This window comes from Bos indicus x Bos taurus, chromosome X, assembly GCF_003369695.1.
Source record: "Bos indicus x Bos taurus breed Angus x Brahman F1 hybrid chromosome X, Bos_hybrid_MaternalHap_v2.0, whole genome shotgun sequence".
Taxonomy (NCBI): domain Eukaryota; kingdom Metazoa; phylum Chordata; class Mammalia; order Artiodactyla; family Bovidae; genus Bos; species Bos indicus x Bos taurus.
This window is the reverse complement of record NC_040105.1, coordinates 58775204-58801475: the sequence shown is the minus strand read 5'-3', so window position 1 is coordinate 58801475 and position 26272 is coordinate 58775204. Positions and strand designations below refer to the sequence as shown.

The window sequence follows — 26272 nt, the reverse complement described above, 5'->3', positions numbered from 1 at the left end:
TCATTCTCAGCAATAGAACTACTAAACATAAAATCAGCAAGATTATACAGCTCAACAACATCATAAAACAAGAGGACCTAATTTATAGGACACTCCACCCAAAAACATAATTCACATTCTTTTCAAATACCATTCACCAAGATAGCTCATATTCTGAGTCATAAAACAAACTTCAACAAAATGTCAAAGAACTGATATCATACAGAGTATGTTCTCAGACCATAATGGAATCAAATTAGAAATCAATAACAAAGTCAACAGGAAAATCCCCCAATACTAGGAAACTAAATAACACATTTTTCATTAATCCATAGGTCGAAAGGAAATCTCAAGGGAAATTTTAAAAAATATACTGAACTGAATAAAACTGAAAATACAACACATCAAAATTTGTGGAATGTAGCTAAAATAGTGCTGGCATGGGAATTTAGAACTAAATGCTTACATTAGAAAAGAGGAAAGGTCTCAAATCAATCATATAAGCTCCCATTACAGGAGACTAGAAAAAGAAGGACAAAAGAAAATGAACCCAAAGTGAGCAAGCAGAAGGAAGGAAATAACAAAGATAAGAACAGAAATCAATGAAATTTAAAAACAGGAAAACAATAGAGAAAATCAATTAAACAAAAAGCTGTTTCTCTGAAAAGGTCAATAAAATTTATAAACCTATAGAACTAATTGACTAAGATTAAAAAGAGAGAAGACATAAATCACTAATATCACAAATGAGCCAGAGAAATCTTTTCACAGATCCTGCAGCCAATTGAAAGGGAAATAAAGTTCTCAACCCAGTACCCAAAGTCTTTGGAAGAAAGATGCTATGGAAATGTTTGCCTATAGCAAACATATAGTCAATCCGTGACCAAAATATTCATTTAAAAATGTCACTATTTGCTTTTCTCTCCCCCTCTTTTTTTTTTTTTGGCCACATTGTGTGGTTTGTGAGATCTCAGTTCCCTAACCAGGGATTGAACCCAGGCCACAGCAATGAACGCCCAGAATCCTAACCACTAAGCCACCAGAGAACACCCCCAAAATGTCACTATTTGGAAAAGAAACTTGCAAATTATTGTATTTCTTTGACATTAGGAACACCCCCCCCCAAAAAAAAAGCTACCATATGATCCAGGAATTCCACTTCTGGGAATATATCCAAAGGAATGGAAATCAGGATCTCGTGAAATATCTGCACTCCTATGTTCAAGGTAGCAATATTCACAAGAGCCAAGGTATGGAGGCAACCTAAGAGTGTCAACAGATCAAGTAATGGATCAAGTAAATATGATATATGTGTATATATATATTTATTTATATACCATATATTCAAGAATATCACTCAGCCTTAAAAAAAGAGAAGGAAATCCTATTATTTGTGACAACATTGATGAATCTGGAGGGCATTATGTTACGTGAAATAAGTCAGAGAAAGACAAATACTGCATGGTATCACTTACATGTGAAATTTTTAAGTTAAACTGATAGAAACAGAGAATAGAATAGTGGTTGCCAGGGACTGATGGAGTAGGGAGAACTGAGAGATGTTGGTTTAATGGTACAAACTTCCAGGGGATTCCCGGGTGGTTCAGTGGTTAGGACTCCGTGCCTCCACAATAGGGGACACAGGTTTGGTCCTTGGTCTGGGAACTAAGATCCCACATGCCACGTGGGCAAAAAAAAAAACAAACAAACTTTCAGCTATAAAATGAAGAAGGTCTGAGACTCTAATGTATAACATTGTGAGTATAGTTGATAATACTATATTGTATAATTGAAATTGCTAAGAAAGTAGAACTTAAATGTTCTCACGAAAGAAAAAGAGAGTAAATATGTGAGATGATGGATGTGGTTTTTTTTTTTTTTTTTTTTTTAAGGAATACTATGGGGAATTCCCTGGTAGTCCAGTAACTAGGACTCTGAACTTCGACTGCAGGGGACATAGGTTCAATCCCTGGTCAGGAAACCAAGATCCTGAATGCCATGTGGTGTAAAAATAAATAAATATATTTTTTTAAAAAAGGAATACTATGAAAAACCCTATGTGTATAAATTCGACAACTTAGATAAAATGGACTGATTCCTTGAAAAACACAAATTATCACAACTCAGAAAATATGAAATTTATAATCTGAATGGTCCAATAACTATTAAAGAAATTAGATTTGTAATTTAAAAGGTCTTGGGAAGAAAAGTTCCAGGTCCACATGGTTTCACTGGAAAATTCTACCAAACATTTAAAGAATTAACACCAATTTTCCACAGTCTTTTCCAGAATATCAAAGAGAAGGGAGCATTTCTGTGTAAGGGGTTTCCAAGACCATCCCTGTGCTCATGCACAATGATTCACTGGGACCTCAGCATACAATCAGACTCAAGGCTATTATTTATTACAGTGAAAGAGAACGGAGCAAAACCTTCAAAGGAAAAAGGCACATGGGCAAAATCCAGAGAAAACCAGGTACAAGGTTCTAAGAGTCCTCTCCCAGTGGAGTCACACAGGATATACTTATGTCCTCCAGCAGAGTTGTGACAACACATGCGAAATGCTGTCTATCAGGGAAGCTCATTAGAAACTTAGTTCCTAGGGCATTTATTGAGAGTTGATCATATAGGCACTCACTGCTTAGCACTTACCAAAATTCCAGACTCCCAGAAGGAAAGCAGATGATCAACATAAACCATACTGTTTGTACAGTTTAGGCAGAGTGGGCTATTCTTATCAGTCCTTGGAATGGGAGGAACTCACCCCAAATCCAAGTTTCCAGATGCCATCAAAGAACCAACTTTGCAAACAGGCCTTTCAAAGGATAACAGTCAGCCTGCTATGTTAACTCTTCCGCACAGCTTGGAAATCAGGAGACTTGAATTTTAGTCCCAGCATAAATCACATTTGTACAAACAGTTTAGGCATAGTGAGTCACTCTTATCAGTTCTGGGGATGGTGGAAATCCTCCTGAAATCCCAGTTCCCAGAGGCCCACCAAGGGCCTGCTATGTTAACTCTTTTCTGTACAACTTCTCTACTCATATTATGAGGCCAGTATTCACCTAATACAAAAACCAGACAAACACACTATGAAAAAACTCTCCAAACTTCTTTTAGGGACTTTGACACAGAAATCTGCAACAAATTATTAGTGATATAGAATCCAGAAAGGTATAAAAACAATTATACCATCACCAAGTAGGGTTTATTCCAGTTATGCAAGATTAGTTAAAAAATCAATATTCAATCAATGTAAACTAAACTATGATATCCACAGGCTATAGAAGAAAAATCATATGTTCATATCAAGTAATGTAGAAAAAGCACCTGACAAAATTCACCATTCATTCATGATAAAAACTCTCAGAAAATTAGGAATAGAAGGGTATCTGCTCAACTTGACAAAAAAAGCATCTACAAAAACAAATACACAGCAACTAACAGTTTTCTTAATGGTGAAAGATGGAATGTTTCCCCCTAATATAGGGAACACGGGAAGGATGTCTGCTCAGGCCACTCTGAAAGTTCTCATCTGCACAATAAGGCAAAAAAAGGAAATAAAAGGCATACTGATTGGAAAGGAAGAAATAAAACTGTCCATATTCATGGACAACATGATTGTCTGTGGAGAAAATCCCAAAGAATCTACCCAAAAAACTGCTAAGACTAAATAATAAGTGGATTCAACAAAGTCAAAGGCTTTCCTCAGCTGCCGCTAAGGTACACGGTCCTTCCAAGGAAGCTAAGGCCCCGCTAGGGTGAGACCCTCACTTCATCTGGGCGACTAGCAGGGTTCCCGGCAGCCCCCACCAGGCACTTGCCTGCACCATACTCGCATGCACCATAGCCTCCTTGGAGCTCGCCTGCATCTACTCGGCCCTCATCCTGCAGGACACAGAGTGTAAGATCAATGCCCTCATTAAAGCAGCCGGTGTAAATGTTGAACCTTTCTGACCAGGCTTGTTTGGAAAGGCTTTGGCCAATGTCAACATCGGGAGCCTCATCTGCAACGTGGGAGCTGGAGGACTTGCCCCAGCAGCTGGTGCTGATCCCGCAGGAGGTCCTGTCCCCTCAGGAGGTCCTGTCCCCTCCACCATTGCTGCCTCAGCTAAGAAGAAAGTAAAAGCAAGGAAAGAAGAATCTGAAGAGTCTAATGATGACATGGGCTTTTGTCTTTTTGACTAAACCTTTTTAGTAACACATTCAATAAAAAGCTGAGCTCTTTGCTGAAAAAAAAAAAAGTCAAAGAATACAAGATCAACACCCAAATTAACTGCATTTCTATATATTAATAAGGAATAAAGAAGGTGAAATTCTAAACACAATATTATTTACAGTCACTCCAAAGAAAATGAAATATGGTATACACTTAACAAAACAGGTACACGATCTGCATGCTGAAAATTCCAAAATGCAATGAAAGAAATCAAAGAATATCTAAATAAATGGAGAGATATATATTGTGTTTATGGGTTAGAAGACTCAGTATAGTATAGATTTCAATTTGCCCCAAATTGATCTATAGTTTCAACACAATTCCTATCAAAATCCCAGCAAGGTTCTTGTAGATAGAGACAGGCTTATTCCAAAATTTATATAGAAAGGCAAAAACCTTGAATGGTTAAAACAGTTTTGAAGAAGAATAAAGAAATACATACCTACAGTAATCAAGATTGTTTGGTGTTGTACAGCAGAAACCAATTCAACATTGTAAAGTGATTATCTTCCAATTAAAAATGAATTTTAAGAAAGACTGCTTGGTATTCACAGAGGGATAGACAGGTATAACAGTAAAACAGAATAGTGAACCTAGAAATAGCCCCCAAACAGCCAAATACAACATGCCCAACTGATTTTGACACAGGTGCAAAAGTAATTCAATGGAGGAAAAAATAGTTATTTTAACAAATTGTGTTTCAGCCATCAGACATTCATAGGCAAAAATATGAACCTCGACCTCAAGTTCACATTTTTTACAAAAATTAATTCAAATTAATCATGGCCTTATATATAAAATATAAAACTCTAATACTTTTATGAGGAAATACAAGAGAAAATTTTGTGGGACCTAGGGCTAGGTGAAATTTTTCTCAGACGTGACACCAATTCATCATACATAAATGCAAACGTTGATAATTTGGACTTCATCAAAATTAAAAGTTTTGACCTTCAAAATCTCTTAAGAGGATGAAAAAACCAGTTACAGACTGGGAAAAATATTTGCAGATCACTTATCTGACAGAGAACTTGTATCTAGAATATATAAGGAATTCTCAAAATGTAATGGGCAGGGCTTCCCTGATGGCTCAGTAGTGAGGAATTCGGTTGCCAATGCAGGAAACACAGGTTCAATCCCTAGTTCAGGAAGATCCCACATGCCAGGGAGCAACTAAGCCCCTGTGCCACAACTATTGAGCTTGTGCTCTAGAGCCTAGAAGCCACAACTACTGAGCTCACGTGCCACAACTTCTGAAGTCTGCATGCCCTGGAGCCCGTGCTCCACAGTAAGGGAAGTCACCACAATGAGAAGCCCCCGCTTGCCACAACTAGAGAAAAGACTGCATAGCAACAAAGACCCAGCAGAGCCAAAAAAAAAAAAAAAAAATTAATGTTGTGGGCAAAATACATGAGCAGACATTTCACTAAAGAGGATATACAAATGGCAAATAAGCATATAAAAAGATGTTTAACAACATCAGCTATTGGCGAAATGCAATTTAAAACAAAGAGGTATCACAACACATCTATTAGAATGATGAAAATAAAAACATAGTCAAAAAACAACAACAACAACAACAACAACACATAGTCACTATACCAAATGCAGGCAAAGATGTAGAGAAACTGGATCTCTACATTGCTGGTGGGAATGTGAAATGGTATAGACAGTCTGGAAATTTTTGGCAGTTTCTCATAACACTAAACATACACATACCATCCAACCCAGCAATTGCACTCCTGGGTATTTGTCATGGAGAAGTTAATGTTTACACAAGAAACTCTGCATGAATATTCATCGAAATTTTATTCTTATACACAAAAATCGAAAACAACCCTAATATCCATCCAGGTGAATAGTTAAACTGTAGTACATTCATAGCAATATTACCACTCAGCAATAAAAAGGAATGATCTATTGATATGTGCAACTACTTGGATGAATCACAAAGAAATGATGCTGAATGAAGAAAAGCCAGTAGATGAATCACAAAGAAATGATGCTGAATGAAGAAAAGCCAGTTTCAAAAGGTATGATCCCATTCACATGTGATAAAATTGCACAGTTCTATACATACAGACACAGAAATGAGTGCATTTAAAACTGGTGAAATCTGAGTAAGGACTGTGGCTTGTACTAATGTCAGTATCTTGGTTATGTAAGATATTACCATTGGGGAAAATTGGGTGAAGAGTACTTGAGACTGTTTTGTAATACTTTTTTTTTTTTTTTACAGATCCTGTGAATCTATAATTATTTCAAAGTAAGTATAATATTGAGGTAGGGCTTCCCTGGTAGCTCAGCTGGTAAAGAATCTGCCAACAATGCAGGAGACCTGGGTTCCATCCGTGAGTTGGGAAGATCCCGGGAGGAGGGCATGGCAAACCACTCCAGTATTCTTGCCTGGAGAATCCCCACGGACAGAGGAGCTTGGTGGGCTACAGTCCACGGGGTCGCAAAAAGTCGGACACGACTGAGCGACTAAGGACAGCACAGTCCAGCAATACTGAGGTAAATAAAAGGAGGATAATAAATAAATGAGGTAAGTCTGAAGGACCACGAATATTTTAGAATTCACATATTTGCACGTTATGAAATAGAACTACATCTTTAATACTGAAAACAGACAAAATACAAAAAGAGCCCACATTTTTGTTTAGCCTAGAAATGTGAATGAAAACGACAATTATGAGTTCATGGTAAAGAGTTTGCTGCTTAAACATCTGTATGAGTCAGTTTTCCACCAGAGACAGACCCACAAAGACGCATACACAGTCACATTTTTATTCATTCATTGATTAGAAGACATTGGCTTACAAATGTGGGGCAGGCAAGGCAAATCCAAAATCTATAGGGCACGCAATCAGAAAGGAACGACCAGACCCATCCAGATTATCCAGGATAATCTCCCTCACTTTATGTCAACTGATCAGGAGCTTTAATTACTCGAAAATACCTTCAAAGCAACACCTTGGTTAGTGTTTGACTGAATAACTGGGGGCTGTACCCTAACCAAGTTGACTCATCAAAAAGCCATACCTCATAAACCACTTGTGCCTGCAACTGAATAAATTTATTCTGTGAATAGCCACTTCGGCTTGAATATTATTATAGGTGTAATTTAAGCGCAAACGGCTTAAATCAATAGTGACCGACAACAAGTTGCATACAGGAGGGTCCACTTATAGAACTTCAGAGTTGAAAGGGGCCCTGAAAAGCTTAGGTAGTATTTCAACACAACCCAGGCACCTCCCCGTCGTCGGCGTCTCCAGCCCTCAGAGGTGGTGAGGCGCCTCCAGGCTGCAGCGCACCCAGCAGGAGCTGAGAGGAACCCACCTGGAGCCCCGCGCGGCGCGTGCGGGAGCAGCAAGTGGGCGGGGCCTCAAGGCGCGCGGCGGTGGCAAACTGCGCCCGGCCCGCCAGAAGAGCGCGCGGCGGTCAGAGCGGTCGGACAGCAGGGAGCCAGAGACGGGTAGGGCGAGCGCGGCCGGCGGTTGGCTGCGGGTGGGGGGGCGGTTGGAGTGGAACGCGGAGGTTGGGGAGACGGTGGAGAAGGAAGGAAGGGGAAGAGGCGGAGCGTGGGAGCGCACAGTGTCAGGAATACAATAGTGTTCCGCGCCGCTTCAGCCGCTGCCGCCGCCGCCTCCTTCGCTGCCGCCGCCGCCCAACCGCCTGCCCAGCGCTGAGGCCTGACGGGCCGGGCGGGCGGGCGAGGGCCGAGGGCGGGAGCTGAGGCGCGGGGGCCGGCCCCGGCGGATCCGGCGGCGGGGCGGAGGGCGGGGGGTAAGGGAGGAGATTAGGGGGCAGGTGCGAGGGAGGGGAGAGAAGAAAGCGAGCGGTTCAGGGGGCGGTTACCACCTCTACCGGACTCGCCCGGCACGTTGCCGGGCCCTAGTGTGGAGCCGGGAAGGAGCAGCGGTCGCGCCGCGCTAAGGTAGGCGCCTCTGACTGGACGCGGGGCGAGCGGGTTTTGGGGGCGTCGCGTCGGGTGGGTAGCGGGAGTGGCGGCCTCTGGGGGTGGAAACAGGCGCCACGGAGCGCAACGTCCCAGACCAACCTCGCCGCGCTCCGGGTCGGTCCGGCTCCACACGGCGGTGGCCTCCGGCGTCCCCAGAGCCTTGGAGCCGAGAGCGTGTGTGGGCTGAGGTAAAGTGCCCGGTGGCTCCTCGGCCGGCTCCGGGCAGCGCTGGGTGGCCGGCCCGGGGGCGTGGGTGGTGGGGGCGGCCGGCCGTGTTCGGCTGCGGCTACACTCGGGCAGAAATTGAGCGCCATAACTGTTGCGGCCGTTTCCTCCGGTGCCCCCTCCTGGCGCCCCCTCCCTCCCGGTTTACTGCCTGCTCTCGGGGCTCCCGGGGTCCGACTCGCGTCGTGAGGACCCGCTCTGCGGGCCCCCTGGGGCCGGATGCTCCAGGGAGCGGGGGCGCACCCCGACTGTTTCGCTGTTGAGGGGCGGGAAGAACCGAGTCCCAGAGACTGGGGGCCGGGCGGTGCGGGCGGCGGCGTGGTCCCGCCGTTGGTGAGCCCCGGCGTCCCGCGGGCTGACGAACTTTCCCTCCCCCTCGCGTTATTGTTCCAGAGCTGCCGGTCCCGGGCCGCCGCGACCGGCGAGTGCCGGGCGGTCCGGGGGGGCGGGGGTGGGAAAAACGGGAGGGCTTTCCGAATCTTACGGGAAAATTTTTCCCACAGCTGGGCACGGCAAACTTAACTTTTCTCAGCGATTGAGTTGGTTTTATTCCCCACGCCATGGGGATATCGATTAAAAAAAAAAAAAGTCTGCCTCCAATCTTTTCCTCTCGCTTTTCTCGAGCTACTGCTTCGGTAAAGTCCGGCTTTAAATTGCACGCGGTAACCAACCTGCGTTTATTATTTGTGAGGGGGGAAAGCGGGCGAGGGACCTCGAGTGTGGGACCATAATGGTGGTATGTGAAGGCATGTTTAAAAGTTGGTATCATTGTGTAGCCCTGGGACATATGCAGCTCCTAAGCATTTGGCGAGAAACTTGTTTGGCCGCTTCTCTGACTTTCTGAGATGCAAGGAAATCCATGCTCTCATATTCATGGGGTTGTTTTTGATGTGAGATCCGTTTATCTGTAAAGCTGAGGATGAGATCCCCGTGTCCGCCCCCCCAGCGGGCCTCCTCGCCCCCCCCCCCCGCCCCCGCGCGCGCGCCTGATTGTGTAAGAAATCAAAACCGTGTTGATGGTGATTCCAGTGGCCTGGAGGGAAAGGCGACCTCATTCTCTGATAAAGATAACTGTCTGCTTCTCTCTAAACTGGCAAAGTAATGGAAAATAATTTAGGTAAAGACTGGTTGCACAACATCTTGGCTTAGTTTAAGCAACCCAGAATCCACTTTCCCAGAGTAGTTCTCTTAAATACCTTCCCTGCAGCTATTTCTTGTCAGCCTGGGGGGTGATACTGGGGCCGGGGGAGAAAGGAGTCGGCCTGAACAAAGCATTGTATTTTTATTTAATACTTTCATAATATCTGTAAACAATGGGAATGTGGATCCTAGGCCTCTGTACCCTTTGAATAGTGTAGTTCTCATGCTTTCATAGCATCATGTGGATAAGTGAAATATATGTAGGTTTTTTTTCCCCCTCTTCTGTTTAGCCTAGGAGTAAGGATCCCACCTGCTAACTCAGGAGACTTGGGTTTGATCCCTGGGTCGGGAAGATCCCCTGGAGGAGGGCAGGGCAACCCACTCCGGTATTCTTGCCTGGAGAATCCCATGGACAAGAGGAGCCTGGCGGGCTATGGTCCATAGGGTCGCAAAGAGTCCGACTTGACTTAGCAGGCAAGCATTCTATTTACCTTTATAACGTGTCATTTTCTTTTTCATCTAAAGTGAGCTCTGAATTTAAATACTTGAACTATAAGAGGGTAAAAACTCCAAGGGTGAAAGAATTACATGAGATCTTCTCAGGGTTATTTACCATCACTGACACCTTTTCTTCAACTATGCTCTTCTCTACAGTTTTGTTTGCTAGAGAAGTGCTTGTAACCTAGTCTTGGTGCCTTGACAGAGTTTCTTGCATTCTTTGTCCAGTCATTTCTGAAATATTCAGGGGTCCTTGTCTGGTTCTAGAACCTACACTTTCGTTCTCCTACTTTTCTGAGTCGTGTTTCTGTGAGTTGGTGAATCATGGTCACAGGTAGGGGAAAGTGAAGAAGGGCCTCCCAGTCCTTCCTGAAGTGTTCGTGATTAGTTGGCCGCCAGGAGTGATGTGGAAGCAGCCTGAGGGGCACCTGTGACCCACCTTCTGGCCTGTAGAGAAGGTTCCCAGGAGCAGGACAGATGATGGTTCATGGCTCTCATAGTTGAGTTGTATGGGTTAGCGAAAGTTAAAATATTTAAGAACAAAGGATGTTGAAGGCTGTAGGTTGAATATGAATTTCTTTGGTAATGCTTGTCTTTTTTTCTCCTTTGTCTTCCACCAACTCTATCAACCCATTTCTCCCCTAAGCTACACAAAGCCATTTCTTCTTTCTGCATACTACTTTGAGGTATGGCTGGAACTAAGCAAGTATTTGGGGGGAGGCAAGAGGCAGAAAGCATTGGGTGTTTTTGAAGATAGGGCATTACAGATAGGGCATTACAGAGGGCTTTAATAATCCTTGATCAGGGATACAGAGGTTGAACATTGTGTAGGACATAATGCATCTACCTCCTCATAGAGCTTACACAAAACAGGAGCTGAGGAAGGTAGAGATCATATGCTGGTTTACATTAAGAAAATCTCATCCGAGGATAACTTACTATGATCTTTATTTGTCTCACCTTATAGGTGAGGGTTGAGTGTTGGGTGACACCCATGTGGCACTCTTCTGAAATGGCTAATATGGGGACACTTGAATGATTTACAAGTTTCTACCTGTTGTCCTACTTACAGTGGCTAGGAAAGCTGAAGCATTCTGGTTTGGGGAGTGGGGAAGGTCTAGGACGAGTAGGTAGAAGTGATGAATGAATAAAAGGGTGCTAGCAAGTGGTTGTTACAGACCAAGTAACTACCGCTTTGAGTTTTCTGTTTTCTGGAATCTTTGTGATTCCCCTAGGGTTATTTTTTCTTACTCCCTGTAAGTCTCTCCATAGACAATAGCAGCAAAGCTCTTACCATCTGATCTGTCTCTGTGCTTCTCTTGTGTGGGTGGAACAGTGAGCAAGAAAGTGTGAGGAGAATTTGCCTGGCCCCATAACTGAGCTTGGGGAAGGGAAAGTAAGGACTCAAAGGGTAGCTGACTGAAGAAAGTAGGGTGCCTGGTGTGGGGAATAGTGCTGGAGCTTTGTCCAATAGGATACCTATGTGTTCATTAGTACTCTTCAAGCAATAAATAATTTAATCTCTGTCCCAACCCAGAAGTGGTGGCTGAGCCCTGTTGCCCATGGGATTTTTGTCCTTTGATATTGGCTGACAGGCAAGGAACCATGACTGGAGTGTGTTTTTTGGAACAAGTGACAAGATAATACGAAACCAGCATGGCCAGTACCTTGTGTGTTCAATCTCCTGGGAAAATCTTTTTTTTTTTTTAATTTCAAATTTTCAGAACATTTCATTTTGATATAATTACAGAAAAGTTGCAAAAATAGTACAAAGAACTCCTGTATTCCTTTTGCTCAAACTTACCATTTACTAACAGTTTGCTCCCATTTGCTTTATCATTTGCTCTGTTTTCTTTTATGACCCATTTGAAAGTAACCATTGAGATATTTGTCAAAGGCATCCGCTCATGAGGGTGGCTCGAATGCAGCTGCTGGGTATAGCAGAATATTGGTGAGTGGTCTACCTAAAGTTGTAAAATACACATTTGTAAATAACATGGAATCTCTAATACTAGATATAGAAATCATTATCAATTGTAAAAGTGGTTAAGATAAACTCCCTTTTTGTTGTCATTTTTGTCAAGTTTGTTTTTAGCTATGCCAAACTTTAATATTTTTATGAAAAGTCATTCCACCACTCCCCAACTTTGTACTTATTATATATTCTCCAACATTTTAATTTATTTAGCAAATTTGTTTGCTAGGGGTATAAGACGTGAAAGATATTCATCCCCTTGAAAGCTCAACATCCGGTGGAAAGGTAAGGAAATCTACCATCTCAATCAAGGGGAAGAGTATTCTGCTGAAGGAATTTACATGGCTGATTGGAACATCAGGCTGGTTAAGGATTTGAAGAGTTAAATACCTGGGAGTCGTTTGAGAAGTATGTAAATGTGAAGATTCATTTTTTCTGATGCTTGCTGCTCTTAGTTGACAAGGTTCATGAGTTAGAGAAACCTTTGGTGTCATATACAGCACAGGCTGTAGGGTCATGCCAACTTGGATTTTAATCCATCACTTGATTTTGACCACTTAATTTCACTGTGCCTCGGTTTCTTCATCTGCCAAAACACACTTTTGAGGTAATAATTGCTCTATAAACATTCATCTTCCCTTCCAGAATTGCATTATGGGGGAAATAGCATGAACAGGATTAGGTATTAAGGTGAAATCCAAGGAGGTGTTTCTATTTTTCTACAAATAAATATCTAATTACTAATCGTACTAAATTGCAATGAAGATTACTATAATAGCTATAACAGCAGTGATGATTTGTTAAGCATTTTTTGTGTGCTAAGCATTGTGCTAAGTGCTTATCACAGGGTTTCTTTCTGAGATATGAAGCTCAAAGAGGTGAAGCAATGGTAACTTGCCTAAAGTCAAACAGCAAGTAAGAGGTAGAATCCTTCAGAGAGGGAGATGGAGACCAGCATGGTGCCTTGAATCCTGAAGACTTAGCAGGAAAAAGCAGGGAAAAAGAGAGAAGGGATTGCCAGGCAGAGGGAACAGCAGGTGTTGTAAGGGCACTGAGGTGGGAGAGAGGTGGTAAGGATTCAAAGAGGTTTGACTAGGACCTGGAGAAAGAGATGAGACAGGCAGGGTAAGATTGACAGGGTCTTAGGGGACCTCGTTAAGGAGCTTGTGTTTTACTCCAAGGGCTGTAGGAGGCTGCTAGAAGGTGTTTCTGTGTGTGTGTGTGTGAATCCAGAAAGGCATCTCCTGAGGCCTAAACAAAAGTGGCTTAAGAGAGTCATTTCCCTTTTAGTGTCTCACTTAGTGATCCAATAGAGGCAATGTTTCTGGCCCAAATGTGTAGATCTTAAACAGTTTTTACTGCCCGCCATTAACATGGCTAAAAAGAGTTGCTGTGATGCTGGAAGAAGCTGGTCCTGTGGAATGCTTCTAGGAGGTTTAATTGGGCTCTATTACCTGATGCTTTTTAGGCTGCATTGAGGGAGCTCTTTGAGCTTTCACCAAGCCCTGTCAAATGGGGAAGCAAGTAGAATTGAAAGAAAAAGTAATTCCTAGAAACCTGAGTTCATGTTAGAAATGGAACTGTTGACTATAAGACTTTGGTTTAAATATATCATGATAAAGATGCTTCATTGACTAAATGGAAATTTTTTGTGTTGTGTGTGTGTGTGTTTTAGTGTGTGCCATCTGTGATGGCAGACAGTGCATTTGTGAGAATCCAGGAGGACTCAGGAATTTTTTTGATACTTATATATTTATTCTCATCCAGGTACTGCAGGTTTTTCTGTTTGGAACTATTATGTGCAGAGTAAACTTCATAGGGTAAGATCAGTGTTCTCTTCCCCTTTCCATATGTATTGGACCACAGACATATTTACTTTGGAGTAGCCTATGTCAGTTAACTTTTTTTTGGAGGAGGAGAGGGAGGGTGGTTAGCTGGCAAATGCATGATCTAGGATGGCCTTGCTCATACATCTGGTAGTTGCCAGGCTGGTTGGTCTAGGAGGCCCTAAGCTGGGATGGCTCATCCTCACTCCAAGTGGTCCCTCATCCAGCTGGCTAGTTTGGACTTGTTAACATCATAGTCTCAAAGGCACAAAGAGTAGCAGATGAGAGCAAGCACCAAGGCAAAAGCACTTCTCAAGTATCTTGTCTGTCACATTTGATACTGCCCCATCAGCCAAATCACAGAAGTTCCTTGGCCAAGCCCAGAGTCATTGTGGGAGAGGACCCTCCAAGGCATGGACACAAGGAGATGTGAGAAAATTGGGGACCATTACTGCAGTAATGCATATTAATTATTAATGAATATAATCTGTTTTCCTTTGATAAATCATTTTAAACACTTACTTATAAATGTAGTGTATTCTTTTTTTTTTTTTTTTTTGCCACACCACACAGCATTGTGAGATCTTAGTTCCCCAAACAGGGATCAAACCTGTGCCCCTGGCGTTAAAAGCACAGAGTCTTAACCACTGAACCACGAGGGAAGTCCCAATGTAGTATATTCTTGAAACTAAATAATATGATTGTGCCATCTCTCTTTTATCAAGTTTGAAGCTGAGTGATGGTTTTTCTGGAAGGAAGCCAGAGGGTGACATTGTGGCTCAAGATATAGTCTCATGAGTGGCTTGTTGCTCACTGATCTTATATGGCTATTATCAAAGGAGCCCCTGGGTTTCCTCAACCTCTGGTTCAAGCTTTAGCACAAAAACTGTAATGTGCTAGACTGCAATAGGTTTTGAGGTCAAGCAAAAAGACAGTTAATTGGGAATCCATCACTACCTGAAAGATGAGAGAAACATTTGCAGCCTTTCTTCATAACCTTTATGTGAGTTACAGTTTTACCTAAGAGAAGAAATCCTTATTTGGGCATTATAATAAGGACAAAGAATTCTGTTGCTGCTGCTGCTGCTGCTGCTAAGTTGCTTCAGTCATGTCCGACTCTGTGCAACCCCATAGACGGCAGCCCATCAGGCTCCACCGTCCCTGGGATTCTCCAGGCAAGAACACTGGAGTGGGTTGCCATTTCCTTCTCCAATGTGTGAAAGTGAAGTCGCTCAGTCTTGTCCGACTTAGCGACCCCACGGACTGCAGCCTACCAGGCTCCTCCGTCCATGGGGTTTTCCAGGCAAGAGTACTGAAGTGTGGTACCATTGCCTTCTGTTAGGTATGTTTTATTTGGTCAGAATTTTAAAATCTCTGTGTGGTTGCAGTGAAGAATCCACTGTTGTGCTACAGAGTTAGTGGCCAGTGATTAGTAATTTGGGGCGTCAGCCGGCCTTTGCTTGTGACGATTTTAGAAGTAATACCTTTTACATACCTGAAATAGGTTTTGCAACCAGCTTGTGGCCTGAAATATATTACATGAAAATTCAACTGGATCCTAGTAAGCACGTGGGGAAAACTGAGTAGAAGGCTTTATTTTGTACATCTTAGAGCTCCAGAAAATTGCCTGGTGATAGAATCTCAGTTTCTTTTTTTTCCTCTTAGGAGAAAAACTAAACATCCCTGATATTTTAAAAGTCAGTGACTTGGAAATAGCCATCAAAATTATAAATGCACATATCATTTGACCCAGCAAACACTTGCAGAAATGAATTCAACAAATACTTGCATATTACTTGGAGTATTGCTTATAATAGCAAAAGAGTGGTTATAGCCTAAGGATCAATCAAGGCTTGATTTCCGCAGTAGAATATTACATTGATATCACGTGATCTTCAAGATGTACAAAATGAAAAAGCAAGAAATAGAGCACTGTATATTGTATACTACCATTTGTGTATAATAGTGGGGCAGTAATACATGCATTTTTGCTTATATAAGCATAAAATATTTCTGAAAGGATATTCAAGACACTGAGCTTTGGGGCACACATGGCTGGGATAGAGGGAGGGAAGGAGACTTCATTGCATAAACTTTTATGTATGCTGCTGCTGCTGCTGCTGCTGCTAAGTCGCTTCAGTCGTGTCCGACTCTGTGCGACCTCATAGAGGGCAGCCCGCCAGGCTTCCCCGTCCCTGGGATTCTGCAGGCAAGAACACTGGAGTGGGTTGCCATTTCCTTCTCCAATGCATAAAAGTGAAAAGTGAAAGTGAAGTCAGTCGGTCGTGTCCGACTCAGCGATCCCATGGACTGCAGCCTACCAGGCTCCTCCGCTCATGGGATTCTCCAGGCAAGAGTACTGGAGTGGGGTGCCATTGCCTTCTCCGACTTTTATGTATACTTTTGGAATTTTAAGCCATGTGAATATATTACCCTATTTTAAAAATGAAGGACATTTATCTAAAAAGAAATGGTGTATGTTTATGGTGATATGAACTTCCATTGACCTGGTCAGAACTATCCTTGGTAAAAAATATATCCAGCCAGTTTTGTTTCCTAGAAATGCCTCAGAATAGCATACTTCTGAATGTTTAACTATAGCCCTACCTTTTCCAGAATGTCATATGAATGGAATAGATGCAATATGTAGCCTTTTTTGGTCTGATTTTACTTGATTCATCTAATAATACTTCTTTCCTTTTTATCATTGAATTGCATTCCATTGTATGGATGTACCACAGTTTGTTCATTCACCTGTTTGAGGACACAACTTGGTTGCTTCCAGGCAATTATGAATAAATCTGAATAAACATTTTGTGTGGATATAAGTTTTCAGTTCACTTGGGTAAATACCTAGGAGTGGGATTGCAGAGTTTTTATAAGAAACTGCCAAACTATCTTCCAAAATGGTTCTCTGTCATTTTGCATTCCCACCAGCCATGAAAATGAGTGTATGTCAAAGTTCATCTTCCTGTGTATGGATGTCCAGTAGTTCCAGAACCATTTGTTGAAAAGACTGTGTTTCTCCATTGAATTGCTTTTGTACTTCTGTCAATGCTTGTGACATATGACAATGCTTGTGTGGGTCTATTTCTGAGGTCTCTATTCTGATGAATTGATCTGTGTGTCTATCACTTTGCCATTACCACACTGTCTTGACTACAATAGATTCATAGGATTCTTGAAATCAGGTAATATGAATACTGTTATTTTTTCTTCTTTATCAGAGTTGTAGTGGTGAGAGAGGACATCCTTAATTTGATCCAATCTTCGAAAGTATTCCATCTCTCACTGTTAAGTATGATGTTAGCTGCAGGGTTTTTTTTTTTTTTAACTCTCTTGTGCTGAAAAGGGCTTCCCAGGTGGTACTAGTGGCAAAGAACCCACCTGCCATTGCAGAGATGGAAGAGATGTGAGTTCAGTCCCTAGGTCGGGAAGATCCCCAGGAGGAGGACATGGCAACCCACTCCAGTGTTCTTGTCTGGAAAATCACATGGACAGAGGAGCCTGGCGGGCTACAATCCTTGGGGTCACAAAGAGTTGGACATGACTGAAGAGACTTAGCATGCACACACACTGAAAAGATTTAATATAGGCCTAAGGGTGCTATCTTTAGAAGGCCTGCTTGAAAGATTGACCCTTGACTGGTATCTGGGAAATTGGCTTTTCAAACATTTTTCTAATTAACATTTTTAAAAATTTTATTTGGTTGTACCAGGTCTTGGTTGTGGCATGCACAGTCTTTGATCTTTGTTGCAGTGTGTGAATTCTTTAGTTGCAGCATGTGGGATCTAGTTCCCTGACCAGGGATCAAACCCAGGCCCCCTGCATTGGCAGTGTGGAGTCTGAGCCACTGGACCACCAGGGAAGTCCCTCATTTTTGAAACATTTTGAAAAGAAAATATTATATTCTACATTCATTTATTCCTTTCCCAGTGCTTTTCATTTCTTTATGCTAATCCAAGTTCCTACCTTATTCATAATCTTTCTGCCTGAAGAATGTTCCTTTAACATCAACTTTTATGCTAGATATACTGTCAGTAAATATTTTGTTTCTGTTTGAGAAAGTCTTTTTTTCCCTCACTTTTGAAGGACATTTTCATGGGATGTGGAATTTTCATGGAATGTTGACACTTTTTTCCTCTCTCCATTGTTGCCTTGCTTGCGTGGTTTCTGATAAGTCTGCTGTAATTCTTTCTTGTTCTTCCATAGTTAATTTGTCTTTTTGCCTCTGGTTCCCTTTAATCACTTTGTATTTGCTTAGGTGTGGCTTTCTTTTTTTCATATTTATGCTGCTTGGTATTCTCTGAGCTTCTTGTATCTGTGGTTTGCTGTCTGTCACTAATTTTGAAAGTTCTCAGCCATTATTTCTTCAAATAATTATTGTGCCCAGTTCTCTATTTTTTCTTCCTTCTGGGGTTCCAATTACAAGTATGTTATTCTGTTTGATATTGCCCCACAGTTCTTGAATGCTGTGTTCTATTTTTTTCTCTTTTGTCTCTTTTCATTTTTATTGACCTGATCAGTAAACTTGATCTGTATGTTCACTTATTCTTTCTTTGTCTGTGTCAGTTCTGCTGTTGAGCATGGTGTGTTTTTTACTGTTTTCATATTGAGCATTTCCATTTGATTCTTTATCACAGTTAACACCTCTTTGGTGAAATTATCCATCTGCTCTTGCATATTGTCTACCTTTTCCTTTAAGAGTTTTTAGCATAGTAAACATAATTCTTACAGATTTCATTTCTGATAGCCCCAATTTCTGTGTCATACTGAGTCTGGACCTGATGGTTGTTTTGGCATTTGGAATATCTTCCTGCCTTTTATTATACCTCGTAAATAAGCTGAAAGCTGAACATGGGTAGGAGAACACAAGTTTTCTTCTGCTAGGCCTTTAGTGTGGGGATTTAAATTAGTCAGGAGTTGGCCTATGTTCCATCTTTGTTTTTGCTATGGGCACCAGAGATTTCTGATTCTTCTAGTGATTGATACCTTCTTTTTGACTCCTGCTTAGCTTTGGGTTTTTCCTTGTGCTGTTTCCCAAGAGGAAAGAGGTCTCTTATAGCCCTCCCAGTTGTATTCCACCATTGCTAACCCAGTAGCTGGTTTGCCAGGTGGTGGTTGGTGGGGGAGGAGTTCTCTGATGATTTGAATAACTCTCAGGCAGGTGCTGGAACTGCCTTTAGTGTGTCTTGAGTGTGTCCTTCATAAAATTTCCTGCCCCGCTTCCAGGGGTGGAGCTTCTTTTTCTTTTACCTCTGTTCCTTCTCCCAGCTGCAATGAGTATCCACCAGTATCCTCAAGCCAGAGATTTTAAGTCCACCCCTCAAACCCCTGCAAATTAAGCCTTTTGTTCTGTGTGATAGATAAAGGAAAGGGGTCTGAGTGGATTTCACAGTGAGTGCTGTTTTCCTCAGCCAACCAGCACCTTGGTGGAAGCTTTGACATTTTTCCTAATCCCTGTAGGAACCTTGTGGGATTCCTTTTGGTAAAACTTGAGGATGGGAAACCCCACCCCCACAATGTGGAGCCCAGGAACTTCATACTCTCATGATGTTTCCATACTCTGGTCTCCAGTAATTTGTCAGAATCTCTAGTTTAATCTTCCTCCCAGCTTACACATTCAGATCCTGTGTCTACCTGCAGGCACCAATCGCTTCAGATAGTGGGATGGTGGTTTGCCCTGTGACTTCATTTCTCTGATAGGGCCATTGGACATATCAAGAGGAGTCATTGATTTTCAGTGGATCTAGCTTCTTTCTTGTTGTAAAAGTGGAAATGATGGCCTCCCAATACTTTACATGACCGAACTGACACTTAAGTCCTCAAAGAAAGTTTTAATTTACATAAATGTCTAGTATGCAGCCCACAGAAACTTAGTGCAGGTTAGTTTTTTCCCCCTATTTTTATTTTTCTCATACCCTTGAATTTTATAGTTGTATGGTTAGGGAGCCAGGAATAATTGATTCTGGTTTGGCTTCTGCCTATTTTAGACTTTAAAAACCTCTGTACCACTGGTGGTATGTTAAATGTTTGTCTTGCTCTCTTTCAAAATTCTGTGTGTGCCTTTGTAATTATTGAGTATGTTGTTAGCAGTCAATAATAATTTGCTTCATTCAAAATTAGAGCATGGTTTAGCCTTTCTAGATTATAGGGTTTGTTGGTGACCATGTGTTTGTCATTTTTATTCTCCACATTTCCAGGTGCAGTTCAGTTCAGCTAATATTTGAGTGCCCACTGTGTTATGAGTGAGGCACTAAGTGTTAAGTAGAATACAAGCCTAACCTGGTAAATAGAGTAACCAAGGGGTGCCTGAAGGCAATGGAAGCCCCATGGATGGAAATATATTGTAACTTGGGAATCATCTCCATTTTAATTGAGAAGGATTTTTAAAATTCTTTTTAAATTTTTGTTTTTAATTATACTAGTGATGCATGAATGCATTCTAGTAAAAACTGAAAAGTTGTAGAAAGAGCCATGGTTGTCCATGACATCCTTATGACACTCATTCCATCACGTTCTCCTTCCCAGAGTTAATTTTGGTTACATACTTTTGTTTTCGTCTGCAAATTGCTATATTAAATATATCATCTAATAAGTTTTTTGCTGCTGCTGCTGCTAAGTCACATCAGTCGTGTCTGACTCTGTGTGACCCCATAGATGGTACCCAACAGGCTCCTCTGTCCCTGGGATTCTCCAGGCAAGAATACTAGAGTGGGTTGCCATTTCCTTCTCCAATGCATGAAAGTGAAAAGTGAAAGTGAAGTTGCTTAGTCATGTCCAACTCTTAGCGACCCCACGGACTGCAGCCTACCAGGCTCCTCCATCCATGGGATTCTCCAGGCAAGAGTACTGGAGTGGGTTGCCATTGCCTTCTCCAATAAGTTTACTGAAATACTTTTAATATTTTTTGGCCGCATCACATAGCATTTGGGCTCTTAGTTCCCCAACCAGGGATCGAACCCATGCCCCCTGCAGTGGAAGCACAGAGTCTTAACTTGGACTTCCTTCAGGGAAGTCCTGTGAAATACTTTTATTTTTAATGAAATAAGCATCCAAATTCATTTAACTTTTAAGGAATGTTTATTAGAGGTAACTGTCATCATTCCAATTGGATGTGTGGCCTAATCATGGTTCTTTGCTTCACATTATAATTTAACTCTTCTAATTTTTAAACCTGAAGACTAGTGTTGGTGATACATTGAACTGTAGAAGGTTATTGTGAGTAAATGAGAAATACAGAAATTAGTACTGACCAAAAAGATGATGACCTGTTGCCTTTTTCTTTATCTTACGGTATATATGACTTTTGGGGGGATGTGTATAGTTGTGTGGATTTTGACACATGTATATAGATCAGTGTAACCACTGTCAAAATCAAAGTACAAAACAATTCCATCACTTCAGGAAATTCCTTTGTGCTACCTCTTTCAGTCACATTCTGTTCCCACCCCAACTCCTGGCAGCTACTGATCTGTGCTCTATCATACTCTAGTTTTGTCACTCTGATGTAACATAAATGGAGTCAGACTATATGTAATCTTTTGAATCTAATTTTTTTTCACTCAGCATAATGCTTTTGAGATTCATCCAAGTTGTGTGTTTCAAATGGCTTGTTCTTTTTTATTATTGAGTAATCTTCTATTATATGAATGTACCACATTTTGGTTGTTTCCAGTTTTGGGTGATTATAAGTAGAGCTGCTATAAAAGTTCACATGCAAGTGTTTGTGTGCCCATAAATTTGCATTTTTTCTAGGGTAAATACCTGAGCGTGAGATTGCTAGAATTACACTGCCATTCATGGTAAAACTAGTTAGCTAAAGTTTGAATGCTAGAATGGATAGAATAGCGAAGAGCCAAGTTGTTTAAATCTTGCTTTTGCCTTTTTCTAGCTATGCAACCTCGAGTGAGTTTAACCTCTTTGTGCCACAGTTTCTTTATTTGTATAGTTTTAATTGAGTTGTTTTTTTTTCCTCGCCTCTCCACATGGCTTGTGGAATCTTAGTTCCTTGACCAGGGATTGAACGCACACCCTCTGCATTGGAAGGTGGAGTCTTAACAACTGGGCTGATGGGGAACTCCCCAGTTTCCTTGTTTGTAAAATGAAGTTCATATGGGCTTCCCAGGTGGCACTAGTAGTAAAGAACACACTTGCCAATGCAGGAGGCACAAGAGACACTGGCTCAATCCCTGGATGGGGAAGATCCCCTGGAGGAGGACATGGCAACCCACTCCAGTATTCTTGCTGAGAGAATCCCATGGACAGAGGAGCCTGACAGGCTACAGTCCATGGGGTCACAGAGTCGGACACAACTGAAGTGATTTAGCATGCACGGGATTATTGTGTGGAATTAATGGCAAATTAAGAATAAAATGCTGATCAATGTCTGGCAAACAAATACATTATTCTTATCATCTCATGTTTAATAGAACCTTTACTTGTCAGAAACATTTACCTTTAGTCAGCTAAAATGGAGAAATTAAATAATCCATAGGGGTGGCGTGTTTGGTAGGCAGGTCTTCAAAGCATGTTGTCAATGAGTGAAATCTTAAAAGTTGTCCTTAGTGGTGAAAAAGTTTAGGATCATATAGATGTATGGGAGTCCTATATAATATCTGAAGTTTGGACCCACTTTTGGACAACCCAGATGCCTACTGTTAATGGTTTTCCTTGTCCTCCCAATGTTAAAGAATCAGTTCACCAAAAATTTAGTGTATTGCTATATTTTATAAAGAAGCTGCAAAAAGCTCAGAATCAGGTAGTTCAGAATCAACTAACACTCTTTGAGTGCTTGCTGTATACCAAGCCCATGTCTAGACACTCCTCAAGTATGTATATAAACCTGAGTATCTTCCCCATGAAATAATTTGGATAATCACTAAATGTTATTTTTATACTTTTAAAAAAAACTAACTGTTAAGGACACTAATGAGGCATGATTTCTGGGAACCTCCATGATATGAACCATTTATGATTTCTTAGATCCTAAAATAAAACACATATTTTTAAAGGAAGTCTCCCCAGTTTTGAAGAGCACATTGAGAGAATTGGCAAAAACTCAGCATGCCCACTCAGATCTCTACCTAGAACACTATGTCATTAGGAAATGCAGTGGAGTCCCTTTCTTGCATAACTGCTATATACTGTGGTCTGGCTCAGTCTGAGCAAGCACCAAGGGCAGAGGAGATGTGTTTTCCCCTTGAAGAACTTTTTCCTATCCTGTGATGTACTCACAAAGGGCCACCCATTCACCTACCAGATAGTAGATGAAGCCCTGTATATGCAAAAAGGAACCTAAATATCCTTTCTTTTCCTGTCTGTTAGTTGAGTTGTTTGTAATGTTTTCACATGATACAATCCATCAACTGAGGACAGTTCTTCACCTGGAATTTCAGAGCAACTAGGTGGAACAGTCTAGGAAGTCATTTCTGAGTTGTTTTCTCACTGCCTCCCCTCTACCAATACCACCAGCACTCCAGTTTACCTGGAGCCTTTCCTCACAACTAGATCATCCTGTCCTCTTCACCCTGCCAGTCAGTCCTGCCTGGGCCAATTCCAAATTCTTGGAAATTCTAGCTTAGCAGGAGATTCCCCACTTCCCCAAAGGCCACTCATTTGGATGTAATCCTCTACACTATATTCTCTCATTTTAAGTCTTGTCTTCTGTATTCACTTTGGCACCTAATGCCATACTTCCTTACTCTGTGACTTATTTCATATACACATGACCTGAAGGTTACAACTAGACTTCCACTCCCATGGTGCTAGGAAGCCTTCAAATTCTCTACATTTTATCTCTCAGAAATACCTGAAACAGAATTGTTGCCTGCTGATGTTTTTATTTTCTATTGAAGTATAGTTGATTTACAATGTTGTATTAGTTTTAGGTGTACAGCAGAGTTATTCAGATACATATATATGTATGTATATAAGTGGCACTAATGGTAAAGAACCCGCCTGCCAATGCAGGAGACATAAGAGATGTGGGTTCAGTCCCTGGTGGCTCAGACAGTAAAGAATCTGCCTGCAATGTGGGAGACCCGGGTTGAATCCCTGTCTTGGGAAGATCCCCTGGAGAAGGGAATGACAATCCACTGCAGTATTCTTGCCTGGAGAATTCCACGGACAGAGGAGCCTGATGGGCTATAGTCCACGGGGTCACAAAGAGTCAGACACGACTGAGTGACTCACACACACACACACATTCTTTTTCAGATTATTTTCCCTTATAAATTATTACAAAATATTTAGTATAGTTCTTTGTGCTATACAGTAGGTCCTTGTTGGTTATCTGTTTTCTGCCTGCTGTTCAATTAACAAACCAAATATCACTTCTCATTTTGTGTTTAAAAATCACACATAGCATATTTTGATGGCCACGTAAGTCCTGTGGAAAGCAGTAATTTGGGGGAAAGAAATACACATTTTGCAGACTGTCAAAAGAAAACTGATATTTTCCTATGTTGCCAATGTGAAAAGTGTAGCTATACAGTCTGCCTGGGCAGAGCATGGCTTCACAGTATAGATTACAGTCAAAACTGCAGGCAGCTTTCACCTGGCTCCATCATGGTTTCCAGCCTTTTCCACAACTCCTTGCCTACTTATAATATTAAGGAGCACTAGGATTTTTTCTTTTGAAATATAGACAAAACTTTGACTGTAAACAGTTGTATCCTACTTGTCACACATGAAACTTGCATCTTACACAGGAGAGAGGGGTGGGTGGGTGGGTGGGTGTGGGGGGGGGGTGTGTGTGTGTGTGTGTGTGTGTGTGTGTGTGATGAGTCTAAGTTTAGCTCTCTCTAGGAAGGCAATGGCACCCCACTCCAGTACTCTTGCCTGGAAAATCCCATGGATGGAGGAGCCTGGTGGGCTGCAGTCCATGGGGTCGCTAAGAGTCAGACATGACTGAACGACTTCACTTTCACTTTTCACTTTCACGCATTGGAGAAGGAAATGGCAACCCACTCCAGTGTTCTTGCCTGGAGAATTCCAGGGATGGGGGAGCCTTGTTGGCTGCCATCTTTGGGGTCGCACAGAGTCAGACATGACTGAAGCAACTTAGCAGCAGCAGCAGGATAACCTTATATGCAGAGTACATCATGAGAAACACTGGGCTGGATGAAGCACAAGCTGGAATCAGGGTTGCTGGGAGAAATATCAATAACCTCAGATATTCAGATGATGCCACCCTTATGGCAGAAAGCGAAGAAGAACTAAAGAGCCTCTTGATGAAAGTGAAAGAGGAGAGTGAAAAAGTTGGCTTAAAAATCAACATTCAGAAAACAAAATCATGGCATTCAGTCCCATCACTTCATGGCAAATAGATGGGGAAACAGTGGAAACAGTGGCAGACTTTATTTTGGGGGGCTCCAAAATCACAGCAGATAGTGAGTGCAGCCATGAAATTAAAAGATGTTTACTCCTTGGAAGGAAAGTTATGACCAACCTAGATAGCATATTAAAAAGCAAAGACATTACTTTGCCAACAAAGGTCCGTCTAGTTATGGATGTCAGAGTTGGACTATAAAGAAAGCTGAGCGCCGAAGAATTGATGCTTTTGAACTGTGGTGTTGGAGAAGACTCTTGAGAGTCCCTTGGACTGCAAGGAGATCCAACCAGTCCATCCTAAAGGAAATCAGTCCTGGGTGTTCAGTGGAAGGACTGATGTTGAAGCTGAAACTCCAATACTTTAGCCACCTGATGCGAAGAGCTGACTCATTGGAAAAGACCCTGATGCTGGGAAAGATTGAAGGCGGAAGGAGAAGGGGATGACAGAGGATGAGATGGTTCGGTGGCATCACTGACTCGATGGACATGAGTTTGAGTAAACTCCGGGAGTTGGTGACGGACAGGGAGGCCTGGCGTGCTGCAGGCCATGGGGTCATAAAGAGTCGGACACGACTGAGTGACTGAACTAACTGAGGATAACCAATTAAATCCAGAATAAACATGTTTTTATACTTCTAAATAAGCTTACTTGTAAAAAACTCCAATTATGCCCATTAACTCCTTGAGCAGAATCCATGTAAGCACTTGTCTTTAGGGAAACTGTCTCTAGGCTGATTTCTTGCCATGATCTCTGTACCACTCCAGGTCCAGCTCAACTTCCTTCCAAATGGCTGTTCATAAAGATGCAGGTTGTAAAGGCCTCTTCCGTATACCCACTTCTGCCACTAGGCCACCATGCACCCCTCACTGCTCACTGCATAGTAGGTATATCTGTACTCCTGAGAGCCTAGCAGGTAAAGTCCCCCACAGCCAAGTATAACCTTTCCCATCATTCTTAATACTTATGTCTGAAATCCTCTCCTCTACCCATTGTACCCAAGTGTGCATTCACTAGAGTCTAAACATACCATGAGTCATCCTGCCAGTCCGTCTGTACTGACTCTGCCTGAAGTTCTGCACATTCCTCTGTGTTTGTTCTAGCTGCATGTTTCTCA

The 26272-nt window shown here is 41.9% G+C and overlaps 1 protein-coding gene and 1 pseudogene across 3 annotated transcripts in view; both read left to right on the top strand.

The window, feature by feature from the left end:
- The first annotated feature begins 2328 nt into the window (after positions 1-2328).
- On the top strand, positions 2329-4167 carry LOC113888055 (annotated as a pseudogene).
- A 3338-nt stretch (positions 4168-7505) lies between these two features.
- Positions 7506-26272, top strand: part of JADE3 (jade family PHD finger 3) — a 138884-nt gene continuing 120117 nt past the window's right edge. The window contains exon 1 of one of the 3 annotated variants that reach the window (XM_027533555.1): positions 7506-7673. The gene's annotated coding sequence lies outside the window, so the exon portion shown is untranslated. Of the gene's footprint in view, positions 7674-8013; positions 8136-26272 lie in introns of those variants that run through there. The other 2 variants (XM_027533554.1, XM_027533556.1) reach the window with 2 other exon arrangements.